Below are 17,975 nucleotides of genomic sequence, written 5' to 3'. Positions count from 1 at the left end.
TAATGGGCTGGTGTAGATGGAGAAATTAATGGACCACTCCGCGGGGGTGGAATATGAATGTCTGGAGTTGCTTGTACCTGTTGTCTGATCTTTCTCGTTAAGTTCAAAATGTTTGAAATAACGGCGCGGTCGCTCCTTCCTACCTATCGCCCTGCACAAGGATGGTTACCTTACAAACCAAGTCCGTTGCAGACGTGGGTGAGGTGGTGCGACTGAGATGCTATGGCAATCACGGAGCGCAAACGGAGAGCGACAGATGGGATTTATGAGTAAAGCTGACGGGTCAGATGGTAATGCTCGCTAAGAGTGGTCCCAGACCCATCCGTTGGAGAAAGACAGGGTGGGTTTAGTTGGTAGGCGGTCAACTACGGTGAGGCGTAGTCGTCCGAATCCAACACACCTGGGACACCTTCGCAGAGATATTTTGAAAATTCTCACCTCCCAAAAAAAAAGGAACATATCAAAAAGAAAACTGAAGAACTAAAACTGAAATACAAGAAATTATATTGGTTATTAGGTAGAAGCTCACAATTCACAATCAAGAACAAGGTAGTTTACAAACAAATGCTCAAACCAGTATGGTCCTATGGTTTACAGTTATGGGGCTGTATATCGGAAACTTCGTATAGCAAAAATTAAAAAAGAAGTAAAGAAGATTGCCTTGGGTCACGCAAACTAGCTTCACAACATTACAAACAGGGAACTGTTAGAACTGTTCAATAATCAAGACCTAGTCAGCAGGCTCAAACGTACCAGAACTTTTGAATTTGTGTAATAGTGATAAATATATAAATGTCAGTTTAAATTCGGCACTGAACGTAACCAAAACAGTGAAGTATGCAACAATAATTATTAGATTCTAAAGGCGCGTACAGACCTACAAACGCATGCGGTGAGCAGCCACGAATACACATACGTGTGCAAATGTGGACGGCGCTTTCGTAACCTCTCGCCGCATGCGTTGCTTCTCGCGAATGACTTGAGCACACATGCTGCGAGCCAGAGTGGTGTCGGTTTTTTCGCACACATCAAAGAAACATACGTGTGCGTTCGCGCTCAGTTTAGACGGATAGCGTGGGGATTTGTTGCATTTTCAAGACTCAAGTTCGGATTTATTGAGTTTTATTCATTTTAATAATTTATGTGTAAAATGGAGTGGTCAAATGAACAATGTTTGCAATTAATAGATTTGTATGAAGAAAACCCTATACTATGGGATCCACAAAATAAGTTTTATTATTCGAAAACAAAAAAAGAAGATGCATGTTAGTCGATTTCAAGCAATCTTGATAGATTCAGCAGTTGTGGAGAAGAAAATGAGCAGAAATTGTCCAGTATTAGATTCTAACGCCAAATCTACTAGTAAATCTTCATTTGTAGGGTTCTTCTTTTAAATAAATGCGTCGTCCACCATCGCCTATTTTTCCTTTGTTTTTTCTTTTTTAATGAAGTAATGACCACAAACGCGGCACTAACCATAAGCAGCTCCTCAGACATTTTTTCACGAATGGATGGAGCGCCTTGAGCACGCATACATATGCGGTGATTTCTAATTTCAACGAATGCTCTGAGCGCGAATGGTTTGAGTACGCACGCATATGCGTGGCTTCTCACCGCATGCGTGTGCTAGTCTGTACGCGCCTTAAGGTGAACCATTGGGAATACCTAGGACAGTAAAGTAGCAGATTAGGTTTAATTTAAAATGCTGGTTAGTCTACGGATTAGGTGCATTGTTAATTTAATAAATAAAAAAATACATAATATGTTCGAGTATTTTTTTTTTCGTAGTAGGTTACTGGCTTAGTTTAACGGCTGACTAAAAAAAAGTACTAAGATTAGCACTTTTGGCATCTAGACATGACAATATTTTTGTATGATATTTGTTTGTATCAAATAGAAATTACCACGGAAAGGTTAGGTTGTCAGTAAGACACTTACGAGGAGAGTTTTATTGAACGCTTCTCTATCCAAGTAAAGTCTCTAATGTAATATCCACTAAACAAACAAACAAAAATACTATTATAGAACTATTATATAATAAAATATTACTAAGGTAAAAAATTGTACAACGTATTACTAAGGTAAAAAATTGTACAACGTATTAAATTTTATAGACGGATGAATTTATGCGTAAATGATTCAATTATTTCTTACTCAGAAATTCAAAATGAAACCACATATTTTTATAAATAGATTCCTGTTAAAGGTAATATTTTAATCTAAATATTGTGCGGAATACCGGATTTTAAACATAATCAAAAAGCTACTCTTATCGAATGAAAGCCAGCTCTGAGTATACATGGCTCCAGTCTTGTCCTCATTTGTAAGTTAAATCTCATCATGTTAACTTGCAAAATGTATTAATATCAGTACAAACAATCTTATTTACATGTCTCCAGGGATTGGAATCGACAGGCCACGTCTGCCGTCGACAATCGACTATCATTGTCCAGCATACCTTAATAGGCTTATTTCAAGAATTTATGTTCGTACGAACGTATCAGCTTATTAGCCGACGCCTACGTATCTACAAAGACAACAAAAATAATATCGACGATCATTTTCAAAGTATATGTTGTCGATAATTTTAATTTGTACTAGCTCTTAGGCAAATTAAAATATGTACGAGTAGGTATAATGCAGAGAACGTTTATATTTACATAAAAATATCTACCTTTAAATATGACCGTAATATCTCTTTTCTTTTTCTTTATGTTTAACATATTGCTATCTGTTAATACTGATTCATCGCTGTAATAGTATTTAAGAAGTGAATTGTTAACTCTCCCTTGGTACGTTCTCGTGCATTTCTTTTCTCCATTCTTCTCACGTAACTATATTATTGACGTCGTGTCCATCTTCCCCATCTTCTTCAAGTTCCATCTTCTATCGAAGGTTGTAAATCATCATGGCTATGTAGACTCTGCTGACTGCCGCTCTAAATAGTTCTGCACTATTGCATTCAAACCATTCTCTCAAGTGCTAAGCCACGATATTCTTCGTCTTACCACATTTCGCTTTCCTTGAATTTTACCTTGTATAATAAATAATAAGTCTCATCTTCCCCTTCTTATTACATTAATTGAAGTTCTTAGGTTGGGCCAGTAATCTGCGTAAAAAATTGTTATTTTGTGGAATATGTACGCGCCTCAACCTTGTCGGTAACAAAGAATTTTAAAGAATTCTCTCGTTAGAAATAATTATTTGTGTAAATAGTTTATTAACCCACTTAATACATAAACACACACTTACATAATCGAACTATAGCAAAAGAATACATCCTAGAGTTTGACCCAGTAATAGGTATAAATTGAACATTTTCATTCGATGAGGACGACTTATAATATTTGGTAGTCAGCGATGTGGTAACTTACTGATACGCAGTTTGAGATCGAAATAACCTTAAAACCAGAAAAGCAACATTTATTATTCTGGTTATGTTACAGAGATGCAGACATATCGGCTATTCAGGTTATATGTGTTTTATTTACTTTGAGCTTTGAGAAGGCCTTTCATTGAGTAAAACATACTGAAATGATAGTCATTCTTCAGAAGATAGGTATTGATGATAAAGACATACATATCATTAAAAATCTTTACTAGCATCAACGTGCAAACATCAGGATTGGCTAGGATAATTCTGAATATAGAATACGTACGAACCAAAAAGTTTTTCGGATGACAAATTGTGGTCCATACCACTTAGTTCTCATTTTTGAAAATTTAAGTAATAATAATTAATTTACTCTTTTAAAGAATTGTCCATTTTGATTTGATCGGGGACCGCAATTTCTTTAGTTATTAGCTTATTGTTATAAGTATTTACCCAGATTCAACAGTAATGAATAAATACAGTTTTTTTTCAAGTTTATTATTAGTTTTTATGATTTTATTTTATTGATTATTGTTTTCTGCTTTATATATGTAAGCATGATAATATTAATAGTTTGGTTTGAGTAATAATTTGATATATTTTAACGAATTTGAGTCCTCTATTAATCTCTATAAATTTATTGGTGCTCTTTTTTCTTTACAGTTTAGTAGCATTAAGTATTTCTTGTTTTTTTTTTTGGTCAAACTGTTATTTTGCTATTAATCATATTCATACCCACCTCAATGATGATCCCGATAATGAGCCACGATTATTTGTCCGTTTCAGTCCTTAAAGACTATGAAATGAACACGGCAAGTTTTTAGAAATCAGTTAAGACGACCATTGAAAGTCAATCCAAGAAGAAACCGTGGCAGGTGTTTTGAGTATGTGTCTCAGAATGTCAGACAAAAAAAAAGAGAAGTACCAAAAAAAAAGGGTCAGTATGTGTGCTGACATTGTTTAAAAAAAATGAACATTTTTATACAATAAGTGTAACAAAAAATATTAGTACAATTTTTTCAAAATAGTAGGAATATTGTTTTTGTTTAAACTTTACATATATTTTATATATTTCATTGAACTGGCATTTGTATTTCATTTTTACGTTTAATAAATATGATTTAGAATAAAAATACCTTTAATTTCATCAGAACTCGAAAATTGCACGTAAAAATTAACCAATGTATGGGGTCCCCATTTTGGGTGTTGATTTAACTAGCATTGGATTTTATATGTTAACATATTTTAATATTTTTTTAGTTTCTAAGATTTGATCGCTGTTTGAGCGGAAATGTTATACATGTTCTATACCATTTAATAATGTGAATGACATTTAGATCGTCCGTAATTGCCTAAACAAAGTAGTAGTATAATAAACATTTTTATTTCGTAAACCATTATAAACACATTGGCTGGTTTGAAGCAGTAAATTGACATCAGTAGGCGGACAAATATGCATTACAGTCGACTACCTTTAAAAATATTGTGTACAATCATTTTTGTTGTTCCCATGCGTGGGCATATAATGATTCCGTTGAATACTTGGTATGTGCATAAATTGTTAAAATAAACCAAATAAGACAATACTAGTATAGAAAAAAAATTGGATATAATAAATATAATCTAGTTGTAATACCAAAAATTTTAAAAACATCTCTTATTTTTTTATCTTTAACCTACTAGTCGTTCGTTTTATTGATCTAATTGAATTTGTATTAATTTGTATTTCAAAAACAACATAAATGAGTTTCATATTAATTTCATTATCAAAATGTATGAACGAGATATGCCCTTAGCTTTTTCGAAGTTAAATTTTTTGATAATTTGTTTTATAATACATTAGAATACTAATACTAGACCTTCTCATTCTTCTCTACTAATGGCTTCTGTTATATATTTTAATTAATTATTAATAATCTTGAAGCATAATTTATAGATTTTACCAATTATAGATTCTCTATATTGCTTGTTTGGTTCATATTTATTAATAACCAGCTGATATTTTCACCATAGCTTTAAAGAATCTAACGTGTTAATTGTCTGATGAAATGTATTTACCATTTTTTAGTCTGGCTCTTAAAACAAAAATATAAATAAATTTTTTTTAATACTACTTTTTTATAAGGTAAGGACACCTATTAAGGCCACGTTAAGGTTTCAATGTCTGTAATATTTTATTCAGCAAAAATATGGGGGGGAAAGTCTTGTATACGTATTGCCTAACATTTTAGCTATCGAATTTCACGATAAAATACTTAATAAATAAATAAAGAAATATAAAATTTTAACATTAATAAGGCCTTAATAATATTGATAAGGCCTTTAAGTTCCTTAAAGGAACTTAATAAGGCCAGTTTCATTTTTTAAGAAATTTACGTGGATAATAAATTTAAAAACCTAAGAATTAAATCATAAATACAAGGTTTAGTGAAAGAAACTTATTCATATTAAAAACAAAAATTTGTTAATACATTAAGTACATATATCGCACATTTACACACATCGAGGACATACAAATATATCCTTGTCGTCTTTTGATAATCCTATACATTCCTCGTGGATATACTTATTACAACAAACACACTTGCGCATATTAGCCACTCTATCCTCATCACACAAGAAACAGTACCATGAATATTTTTTTAAATTTGGTTTTGGTTTTGCTGAGCTATGAGATTGTGCACTAAATAAATCTCTGGTAACTTTTTAATGCTTTCGCATTAATGGCCTGTTGTCGTTTTTTTGTTGATACTTTTAACTCCGGTGTAAGCAGCAAACCACTGAAACTAAAACTTGCATATAGCTTTCTCTTACTTCATTTTGCAACCTTATTTTTATCATATTTATTTGACGTGTAAACTGCATCACTATAATCCTCGCTGGAAGCTGTACCACTTGTGTAAGACCCAGATGAGTCACTGTCATCATCTGAGATGTAAGTTTGAAAAACTTTGGTCAGCCCTTTTTTTTGGTAATTTTTCTTTTCTCACTACTCGAGAATGCTTTGCTTTGATTATTTTTGTTTACACTGTTGCAGGATAGCTGTTCTTCGAAATTTGTATTCTTTTTGCCAGTTCTTTCATTTTTTGGTTCTGTTTTGACTGGGAAAGCGATTTACAGTGACATCTAGTATATAATATCTATATTTAAGGAAATATTTACAATTGACCTTATTAAGACACTGGTCTTATTTGGCGTCACTACCTTATGTAACCTTATAATTTGATAAATATACCTACGCAATATTCGTTATCGAAAAATGTATTTGATAATGTAAAAAATCGCCCCAGAACCAAAAAAATAGCAGAGAGAAATCGTTTTAGACTCGGCCTAATGAAGCGATACTCAAAGTTTAGAGAGAGTATCTATCAGAAACTTTTTTACCGACAGGCACTCTAACTATAGGCACTATAACGTAAAGGAAAAGAAACTTAAAAAATCTAATAATATTTACATACAAGCATAAAAATTTAGAAGCAGAATCGATTTTCGAATATTTGTGGGTAATTTATATTAAATATAAATAAAAGATAGATAGAAATTGGAACGTAGAAATACCAAATAGGGTGAAGAAAGCTTGCATGTACAACGCAATATCCACGTTAACATTAATACAAAAGTAAAACGTCGCAGAATAACACAACGGACAATATATTAAACGCTGTAGAGAGAGATAGGGAGGTATGAAGCAGTTTAGAAAACGGAGAAACAAAGTTATACCAAATAAGTGTATAATATTAAAAAAGAATAAAACATGAATCTAAATTATAGAAAATTAAAAAAAAAAGACTAAAGTAACCTGGATATATCAACAAAATGGACCAAAATATAATAACAAGCCCGGTGATATATTTCAAAAGGTATAATTTCCAGCAAATAAAAAAAATAAAATGAGTCATACACGTGCTCACTTAAATTTATCTATTTGGCTATCTCTATAAGATTTATCAAGTGACGTCTCAGTAGGGGAGAATTTATTTTTTATTTGGCGTACGCCATACTCAAAACACATAATCAAAAGCAATATTAAACGTTAAATGGAGTATTACATACAAACATCTAATATATCAATATAATCTCAAAAATTTTCGGTCGCATTCAGGAATTCCATCTTCTATAAATAGTTTTTTTGCTGTTCTGTCAATATATCCTTCTTATCTCTGCACGTCTTTTTTTTAATTCTTTTCTGATTTCGTTCGGTTTCTGGTTAAATTTTCTAATCTTTGTTGGCTTACTTAGTTCTTGTAATTCTTGAAGCTCTTTGTTCATATTTTCTCTATTCTTTCTGTGGTGAATTTTCTTTTCTTATTTACGTACCTAGTTATTTATATTTCTCCTCTGCTTGCCGAGCTATGAACCCCTGTTTTATCAGTAAATATCCTATGTTTTTTTGCTGTTAACCTGACATTCTTCGTCAAACCACTTATTTGTTATTGTTCTTCTTTGTTTAATTTTTATACCTAGTAATTCTTCAGCTGCTTCTTTTATGATGTTTCTGCACCCTTCCCACTCCCCATTTATGTTTTCATGTTTTAGTCTGTTTTCTAGTTTAATGTTTATATTCTCTATTTCGTATCTTTGAGTCCTTCTGCATTGTATCATTCATGTTTGGAACCTATTTCCTTTTCTTATGTTTAAAATTCTGGCTCTTACCCTAGTTTCGACCCAGTAGTGATCAGAATCCGCACTTGCTCCTCTCCTCGTGTGGACGTTTATTATATTCGATTGGTGAGTCTCCTCCTCAATCTTTTTTTCTTCGTAAGGATGTAGTGGCATCATATAATTTGTTTGACTATTTCTGTCCAATTATCTCTCTCCTGTGCGTGTTCTTTTGCTTCGGAGAATGAGTAACCAGTCATCTCCTTTATTTGGTCCAACCATCGTACTGGAGATCTTCCTCTGGATTTTTGGCTACGTTACCTTCAACTATCATTCGCTCCATGCCTTCTCTTCTTCTAGTTATATGTCCAAAATATCTCAGCATATTTTGGTTGATAGTTGTGATGAGTCTAGTTTTTATGTAAATAAAAATAAAATTGAGTTATTTCTGCGATGGGCGGTCCATAGTATGCGCAATATTCTACGGTAGACCCACATTTCAAATGCCATTATATGCTTAAAATAGGCTCTTTTTATTGTCCAAGTTTCTAAAGCATAGGTGGCGATAGGAAATATCAATGCTCGAACACCGCGTAATTTTGTATTTTTTGTGATGTCAGTGTTCTTTCAAATTTTTGTGAGTTTGGCTGTTGCCGATCTGGCCATTGTGATGCGTCGACGGAACTTGTCTTCGCATCCTCCACTATTAGTAATAACGGAGCCTAAGCAATTAAATTGCCTGACCACTTCGTAACCTGACATGTTTCTTATCTCTGCCTTGTTGTTTCTGATTCTATCGATGATCATCACTTTGGTTTTCTGCATATTTATTTTTAAAACATATTCTGTACTCACCGTGCCTAGCCTATTTATAATTTGTTCCAGTTCTTCTGGTGAATACGCCAATATAACAGTGTCATCAGCATAACGTAGGTTTTTGATTTTTCTTCCTCTTATCGTTGCTCCACCTTGCCATTCTTCAAAAACTTTGAATTGATTTTAATTTGAAGTTTTTCGAAACCACATTATTAACTCTTATATTAGCAGTATTATTTACATATAGTTTTTGTAATAAATAGATTAGATATTCTGGCGTACCCATTTCTCTAAGTATACATATGCCACATTTTATCCCATTTTACGACATCGAAGGTCTTGGAATAACAAAGCATGAATATGTTTCTATGTTAAACTCTCGAGATTTTTCAATAATTTGACGAATATTAAGAATATGTTCTCTTGTTCCTCTACCTGGGACGAATCCGCATTGTTCTTGAGGAATTTGTGGTAAGAGAATTGATTTTAGTCTTTCATTGATGATGGTTAGAGTGAGTCTACAATATCATGATCTATCATATTTACTGTAAGTTCGTCTGATAAATTGCAGGTGTGTGTATATATATCTTTTCGAAGCGAAGTTAAAATTATACAATTGATTCTAAACAAACAACTAAGAAGAAAGAAGACATTTTTGAAATCATTTTGTTGGGCTGTGTTATCATTCTTGTTCTATGCTGTGCTAGTTAAGCGTTTTCTTTGTATTCCAGTTTTTCCTTTGCGGAATTTTCAGTTTTTTATTGACGCTAGTAAAATGAAAGTATTTACTTTGTTGCATAGTTGCAGCAATCGTTGATTTAGCTGCTAATGCAGCTGTTGATAATTTTATTTTACTGTGTAAATACATTTGGATATAACATCAGGACAATGATTATTTCCGCTGTTAAATAGACTAACTCGATTGTGTTGAGAAATAGAGAGAGAGAGAAGAGAATAGAATTGTTCTCAGAAATAAACTTCTAATCTTAATAATTGCCTTTTGTTCTGTTTACTGCCGAATACGTACGATCAATTGCAAGGAGGACTGTATTTGTAACAATATGATTTATAAAAACTTATTTCATAAACTAGATCTAATATATTATTTTTATTATTACAAGCAAAAATATAATATTATTACAATGTAAAGTGACCAGCAAGGAAACGTATTTTTTTAGCGAATTCAAAATTTGTGATTTGATGAAGTGATTTCGACCAGTTTAATTTTTTTGTTTGCCTGATTTATAGTAAGAGTAGAAACAGAAGATCAAGAATAGATGGATAGGCCAAGTCATAACTATAAGCAGAGCAAAAAAGAATGTCAATAGGTGAAATAATAATTGTTAAAAGACCGGAAGAACTAAAAGAGCGGGATGGAAGGGTAAAAACATAAGAAATAGAATAGAATTTAAGTCCATATACAAAAATTGTTTTGTTTTTGACAAGTCAAAGGAATAGTGACAAATATTTCATACATATAAAATGTAAGTAAAATTTTTGCGAATTTAAATATTACAAACAGATATTTCTTAGTAACAATTTAAGAAACGACAGACACTAAATAAAAATAAAAAAAATATGAAATATCGTCATAATAGGCAAATAAACTGACCAAACTAGTACTATTGTGTAACATCTATACTTAGGTACTCTGTTTTTTAATATAACCAATGTTTTAAAAAGCCTCTCTAATACGTCTTCGACACCTCTTCAAGATATAAAGAGTTTCAAGAAAGAAAAAGAACATTCGTCTCAAACATCTAATTATATCCGTTTTTCAGCGCCAACAAATACAAATATGTTGAATATTTATACCAATCTCTTCTTTCCTGTTTATGAACATAATTATAAAATCAATTAACTCTCCATAAAAAATATTTATGGTGTTTTAAATTATAGTAAGAATCTGCTGTTATTATCACAGTACCGATGTTCAAACAGAACAAAATTATAGCTTAGAAAATTATAGGGGATATCAATCGTCGCTTGTAAGAATTTAAAATTACCTGCCTGTGTATCAGATTGGTATGTACATAATTTTAGACAACGTCCATATTAAGAATTTAATCTACGTACTATCAGATTGATTTTTAAATATTTTTATCTTATAAATAATGGTTAGAATTTAATGTATTGTATTACTAAACTTAACTAATTTACTGATCCAACTGTAGATAATAACTGTTTTAAATAAGGTATATTTTTGATGTAGTTAAAAATAAATTGAAAACAACACATATAAGTGAACATGTATTTCAAAAATGTAATTTTGCTTCAACAGAAATGTGCTTATTTATGTAGGCCATCCTAAATAAAAAAAATATGAGTTAACGAGACATTTACTGAAATTTTCAATTAAACAAAAAATAGCATTACGTAAAGAATATTGTATTTTAATTAAAAAAATTAGATCAAGCACCTTTCTAAAACCAGCAACAACAAAGAAAAAAAATAAATCATGGATAACCAATGAGATACTGTGAATTATGCAGGATAGAAGAATGGCGTAAATTCAACAGCAACATCAGATTTGGAATATCAAGAAACGGAGAGCATACATACGTACATTGTATAAATTTTGTTTTTTTTTTTTCACTAAATCCTAAACCTTTTTTTTTAAGTAGACCGTTTGTACAGTTCCTGTACACATACTTCTTGTTTCATCATCTCGTTCTCTCTTTACTCTTTCATATTCTTCTATTATGAATTGGTGTTCCTGTTTTATTTGATTAGTTTCATGTCGCATTTATTTCTACTCCTTTGTATTTCTTTTGTATCACTTCTTATCTCTTGCAATTATTTTCTCATTTCATTCATTAACTCCAATAGTTGGTCAATCTTGTCATCTTTGTTCTGTTTACCTGGTGTTCTAGTTGTCTTCTTGCTTATTTCGAAATACTCGCTTTCTTTTCCAACCTCGTTTCTCCTCCTTTTATTAAAGTCTTCATCTGTTGAGTGTTTTAATAATTAATTTATGCCCCCTTCCCGATCAAATTGTAGATATTTATGACCTTAAGTGTTACACGTGTTTTTGATAAATCATAAGTTCCTCAAAAGGTGTTTCTGATTTGTCCATTCCACATCTAATTTTTTCTGATCTCTGTGTCTATGAGTGATATTTCTTTATTTTATTCAGATCCCAACGTTTTCTTTTTAAAGTTAAAGTTGCTTATTAAGTTAGTTACGATCACAGTTGATTTCTGCACTTAGATAAGTTTTGTAACCGTAAAATTGTTTTTAAATCTGTTATTAAATAACATATAATCTGCTTGATTGCTCACTGGGTTTTTTGGTGAGTTTATAGGAAATTTTCGTATATACAGGTGCCGTGCTGAAAGGTTAAAAATGTAATGTGTACAGCCAGTAGGGTAGCGGGTAGAAACATTTTTACGTGCCCGGTAGAAGATATATCAACTTCAGGGATGCGACCCTGCCCACGTGAGCCATAATTATCTCCTGGTACCTAGGGAGAAATATGCCCTATACCCATTCTCCCATCTAATTATCAAAGTTTCCCTTTCCATATCCTACTCTGATGTCTAGCAGCGGCATCACCAGTACCAAGATAGAGCGTAAGGGAAATGATCCTGGATCGGTCCATTATTGGATACTACAAGTTTTAAATTAACCGAACGATTACCGGTATAAGTAATCCCCAACTGGTTGGTCAACGGCTACGGTTGGAAGAACCGACACATGGTAAAGCACTTTATTACCCTGGAGCTGAGAAATTAACTCCGAAGGCGGAAGAGCTAATTAGTCAACGGCATTGAGATGTGGAAATCTACAGGTTGACTACCATATTAAATATCCTCATGGATATCCTTGGTAAAAATCATCATGGACCCACTAGTCGATAATTTACTTAATGATCATGGAACTTGTAATCCAGGATCAGGCAGGGGAGGACAATCAGATTTAGACGACAGGGCCTCTCAGGCCGTCATCAAGGTGAATCCCTGTCAAACAAATAAGAATAACTCTATAGCCTTGAAAATTCGAACATGGAACGTAAGAAGTTAATACCAATCTAGTAAACTAGATAACACTGTGTCGGAAATGTGCAGAATGAAGATTAACATACTAGGTTTAGCGATATACAATGGCCTGAATCAGGAAAATGTAACACCAGAAGTGGAATAATGTATTATTCCTGTAACAACAACTTCAATCACAGGCAGGAAGTTGGCATTATATGTTTGTAACTTTGTTCCCTACTCCGATCGAGTATTGATGCTGTCTCTCAACTCTCATTTAAAACGTAAAATAAATATAAGTCAAGTATATGCACCCAATGCAGACAAGGTTAAAGACACCACAGAGAACTTCTATGAAAAAATTGGCAATGTCTTAAAGCTGACAAAAAGTAATGATATAAATATTATATTGGGAGATATAAATGCTAAAGTGGGCCAAGGAGAAGTGGAGAATTGTGTGGGGCGATGTGAACTCTGGGAGAGGAATAAAGGTGACGATCTACTGTTCTGTATTAATAGGCACTCATAATTTCAAATACCTTGTTCAAACTTCCTAAACGTAGATTATACACATGGAAGTCACCAGCTGACAATAATAACAAAGTAATCAGAAATCAAATAGATCATATTATCGTCAACACAAGATATAGAAATTCTATACTATCATCCAAAACTTATCCAGGAGCGGACATATTCTCCGATCAAAATCGGGTTATTTTGTCGATAAGAGTGAAACTAAAGAATGTAACACATATGCGGAAACTAAATTTAAAATAAATAAAAACTTAAGGAAAGTCAAAGAAGATAATGCAGAAACTCTAACTATTGACCAAAAATGGGGGCAAATTAAACATGCCCTTGTGTCAGTTGGAAAATTGTCGTCTCGGGGGGATAACATGACGGCAAAACCGTCTTCCACGCCGTACGCTCTGCTCTATGATATTCGTGTATAAGTATACGATATACCCTAGGCACTTATCCCTCTTCAGTTACGCCGACCACATATCTGGAGGGAAGGCAAGGACTATGGCTACTCCAGGATCTCCGTAGCTTCCGGGACTTCAAGCGTCGAATCAGGCTGGCTCGTTGAGACATCTGGTATACGAAAGGCATCAGGTCTGCTGCAGAGCTCGATGGTGGAGTGTTAGAGTATGGCTTTCTAACACTACGTGGCTCTCCCCACTGTTCTTTTGACTTCAACCCATGTTGAAGTCAATGGTGTGTTGCCTTATGTGGATCAGGGTCGCAGGTTTGGATTTTAATCCATTGTTGGGCGCCATGTCGTCTCGAGGGGATAACATGACGGTAAAACCGTCTTCCACACCGTACGCTCTACTCTAGGATATTCGTATATAAGTATACGATATACCCTAGGCACTTATCCCTCTTTAGATCGGGACGTTGAAACTATTATCTTCTTAATTTCTTACATGAACCAGAAGATATTTGATTTCTTACATGCACTTGCATCAAACAATGATAAAATAAAACGCCACTTTAAAGAAATACAAAGACAAAGCCACAGAATCTAAGGTAGGTGAGGCAGAGCCCCCGCTGATCGGCTCACTAGAGTTTAGGGCTCTAAAAGAGACCAAGGTGAACTGTCTTTGGATTGGAAATCAACTAATATTTACACATAATATTTTGCAAGATTCCAAACCAGAAGACCAATGAAAAAATTAGAAAAGGAAGGTAGGCGGGGCGATGCGCGCCAAGAGTGCTCATTCGTCACTCTGACCGAGTACTTGGCGACAAAAGAAACCCTTAAACCACTGGGAAAAAAACCTTGGATGACAGTAGAAATTCTTGAACTTATGTAAGAACGAAGAAAGCATAAAGCAAAAGACCTGAATAAATACAAAGAAATTCAGAAAAACATTAGAAAGAAAATTCGAGAGGCAAAAACGAGGTGGCTCTTTGACAGATGCAAGAAAATAGAAGATCTGGATAAAAAGTATAATAGCTTTAATTTGCAAAAAAATCAAAAAAATGACAGGCTCTAGAAAAAGCACAACAACAAATATCCTTAAAAATAATAATGGAGATATTATTACTGATATAAAAGAAAGATTGTGCCACTGGACCAATTACATCCAAAAGCTAATTAATAATAAAAGAGAACTATCATTAGAAACCACAGAGGATATGGGACCACAAATATTACGGGAAGAAGTGATCTATGCCATTAAAAACACAAAAAAAGACAAAGCTACTGAACCAGATGATGTGCCCATCAAATTATTAAAAGAAATTGCTGAAAATGTCATTGATGTAATGGCTAGACTCTTTATTATAATTATCAGACTGCCACAATCCCTAGACAATGGCTGTAATCGACCTTTGTGGCAATACTCAAAAAGTCAAGTGCAATATCCTACCACACACTTAAAACATTTTTGAAAATGGTACACAGCAGAGTTGTTAAAACTCCTGAATATGAAAGTAGTGACACACAATTTGACTTTAGAAATGGAATGGGCACAAGAGGACCTTTATTTGGCTTGAATGTGCTGACCCAGAGATGCATGGATAATAATCAGGACATGTTCTTATGTTTTGTAGATTTTAAAAAAGCATTTGATAAGGTTCCATGGTTTCAGGCATGAACTTATAAGTTCATTGTATTGCCTTACACTTGTAACGATAAGACTACCAAAGAGAATTGAAATACTATAATAAAATAATACCTCAATCAACCATGGGAGCTTATCGTCTATGCTTCGCCTATCTCAGTCTCTCAAGTGTGAATCCGTCTTGTCTTAAACTATGAATTAAACTATAAAAATTTAGCTGGTAACAAATAAAACCATGAGTTAACTAATCATATTTATTCAACATAAAACAAAGCAAAAACAACCCTGCCTAAAGCTTTACAATAAATAAATTTGGAACTGATAGTTATAGCATCGATGGGCTGCTTGCTTCTAATTAGATGTTGCCTCCAGATTATGTGGGTAGGTCCTGTTGCCGCCTCCAGAGCATGTGGGTAAGCCTTAGAGACAGCTGCAGATATTCCATAAATTCCATTATTCCATAAAACATTCCACAGAATTTCAGAAATTATTCAAATAAATATTCCATATCTAATAAATTCTCCAATGAACTAGAATATAACATCAGCATTAGCGAGACATCAAAGAGGGTTAACTTCCTTGTCAATTATTTTACCAAAATCACAATTAAACAAATAGCAGATGGCAATGATAAAATGAAATAGATTATTAAAATTAGTTAAATTTTGTAAGATTCCTACATGCACAAAATTAAAAACGTGGCTTTAAAAGAAGTGAGGTTATGAATATTAAAAATGCTGTCAGAATTATAGAATATAGATTACAATGAAAGTACTCACCCCAAGAGATTTCTGCAGATGATAAAATGAACCTTATTTCATATTACTTTCTGTTATAAATTTCAATTACAGACAAAAAAGGATATTCCCACCATGTTAGAAAAGCTGATTGACAGGAAGTAAGTGGGAGACTACAATGAAGTATAACACAGATGTCATAGAACATGTATATCTGTGATGGAATTAGCTCTTCTGTCAACATATAACAGAATATTTAGTCTACCGAACAGAAAGAGAGAGAGAGAGAGAGAGAGAGAGTGAATATTTATTCTACCGGACAGAAAGAGTGAGAGGGGGCCAACTACTTTTTGAAGAAAAAATAGTAAAACAGAAACTGAAGGTAAAGGAATTAATAAATTAATAAAGAAATTAAAATAAAATATTTATTTAAATATAAATTAATAAAGATGTGACGTTTATAACGTTCTTTTGTTACAGATAATTTGGGATTTTTTTGGCGACGTTATAACTGTGAAAACTTATTGGATCTAATTTCGTGCCACTCTTTATAGTTATCTGTTTTTTTCTTCTTTAATGTTCATTTGACCATTCCCAGGTATCCTCATTCTCAACATATTTAAGACGAAGTAGTTTACTAGTCTACTCTTTTATTCGCCGCTTTTAGGTGCTCGTTAATAAATTAAATCCACTGAGTTTTACCTTCCAATTTGAATCGTTGAATCACAGTTCATTTAAGCCAATAAAAAAGCAACGGTTCCTTCTGAGAGTGGAACTAAATGCCGTTCCATCTATAACAAAGTGCAATCTTAAGAGGTTGCACATCGCGGCAAGCGGTGAGTCAGTGTCGGCTGTCGTGTTCAACTGTTTCATGTCCATCGCGATGTAAAGATAGAACTCGCGTGTGATTCGGTGACGAATTGTGTTTTTTTAAGTGACTTTTTTGTGCAATTAATTGTTTTGAAAAAATGTTGCCAAGTAATTTTTACTAAATCTTTCTTCGGTTTAAGGAGTTGTTGCACTTTTTCACACTGTTTTAAAATTGCTTCACATAAAACTGACAATTTGTTGGTTTTCTAAATGTTTTGAATAATATTTAATAATATCAACATGACGTGAATTAATGAAAAAACTAGTTTTAAGTTGTAGACTTCCACTTCAGAAGCCGATGTCAAAATACGAGAATTTTGAAATAATCAAACTATTATATTTTGTTGGATTGAAAATAAAATAATAAAATAATCATATCGTGGATTAAACAAAATCTCCTCTAATAGTCACAATTAGATGTCCATTATACGCTTTAAAATACAAGAATAAAATGGTTTTCCCGTGTTTCTGAATTGTTTAGAATGACTTTATTTGGTGGTAACTCATTTGATTTCGTATAATTTTTCTTTTCTTTTTAGTAAAATAATTATTTTAGTAAAGAGTTCTGGTAGCGTAATGCTCCTTTTCGTTACTTTAGTTTTTATCATATAATAATAAAACCGAAAAAAAAAACTGCTGCTGCTATCCCGGCATAAGTATATAATTTAAAGTATATAATTATATTTATGTATAAATTAAATTAAATAATATAAAAATATATAAATTAATATATATATATATATATATATATATATATATATATATATATATATATATATATATATATAAGCTTTCTTTTAATGTCTATATTTGTTAATAATCTCTTAATAATTTCTCTTTGTAGTTCATACTATTTTCAACTTAGCTAAATTCCGTAATAGACCTGAGAATTAGCAAATCAAAAGTGTTTTTCGTGACGATCTTTGATACAGGTGTCTAACAACTGGTTTGATCAATTTGGTGACAACAATATGTAATAAACAAAATATGCAAATGATTAAACGTCATTTTTTACTAATAAGCAATTTAT

At 32.6% G+C, this 17,975-nt stretch overlaps 1 protein-coding gene across 4 annotated transcripts in view; it reads left to right on the top strand.

Annotated features, from left to right (window-relative positions):
* LOC140447946 (laminin subunit gamma-1-like) overlaps positions 1-17,975 on the top strand; it is a 157,497-nt gene that overhangs the window by 63,634 nt on the left and 75,888 nt on the right. Inside the window, exon 1 of one of the 4 annotated variants that reach the window (XM_072540899.1) lies at positions 16,877-17,045. The exons of 1 other annotated variant lie outside the window; for it this stretch is intronic. The gene's annotated coding sequence lies outside the window, so the exon portion shown is untranslated. Of the gene's footprint in view, positions 1-16,876; positions 17,088-17,975 lie in introns of those variants that run through there. 2 more of the 4 variants (XM_072540898.1, XM_072540900.1) reach the window with 2 other exon arrangements.

Source organism: Diabrotica undecimpunctata, chromosome 8 (assembly GCF_040954645.1).
Source record: "Diabrotica undecimpunctata isolate CICGRU chromosome 8, icDiaUnde3, whole genome shotgun sequence".
Taxonomy (NCBI): Eukaryota; Metazoa; Arthropoda; class Insecta; order Coleoptera; family Chrysomelidae; genus Diabrotica; species Diabrotica undecimpunctata.
This window is presented reverse-complemented; position numbering and strand designations above follow the sequence as displayed.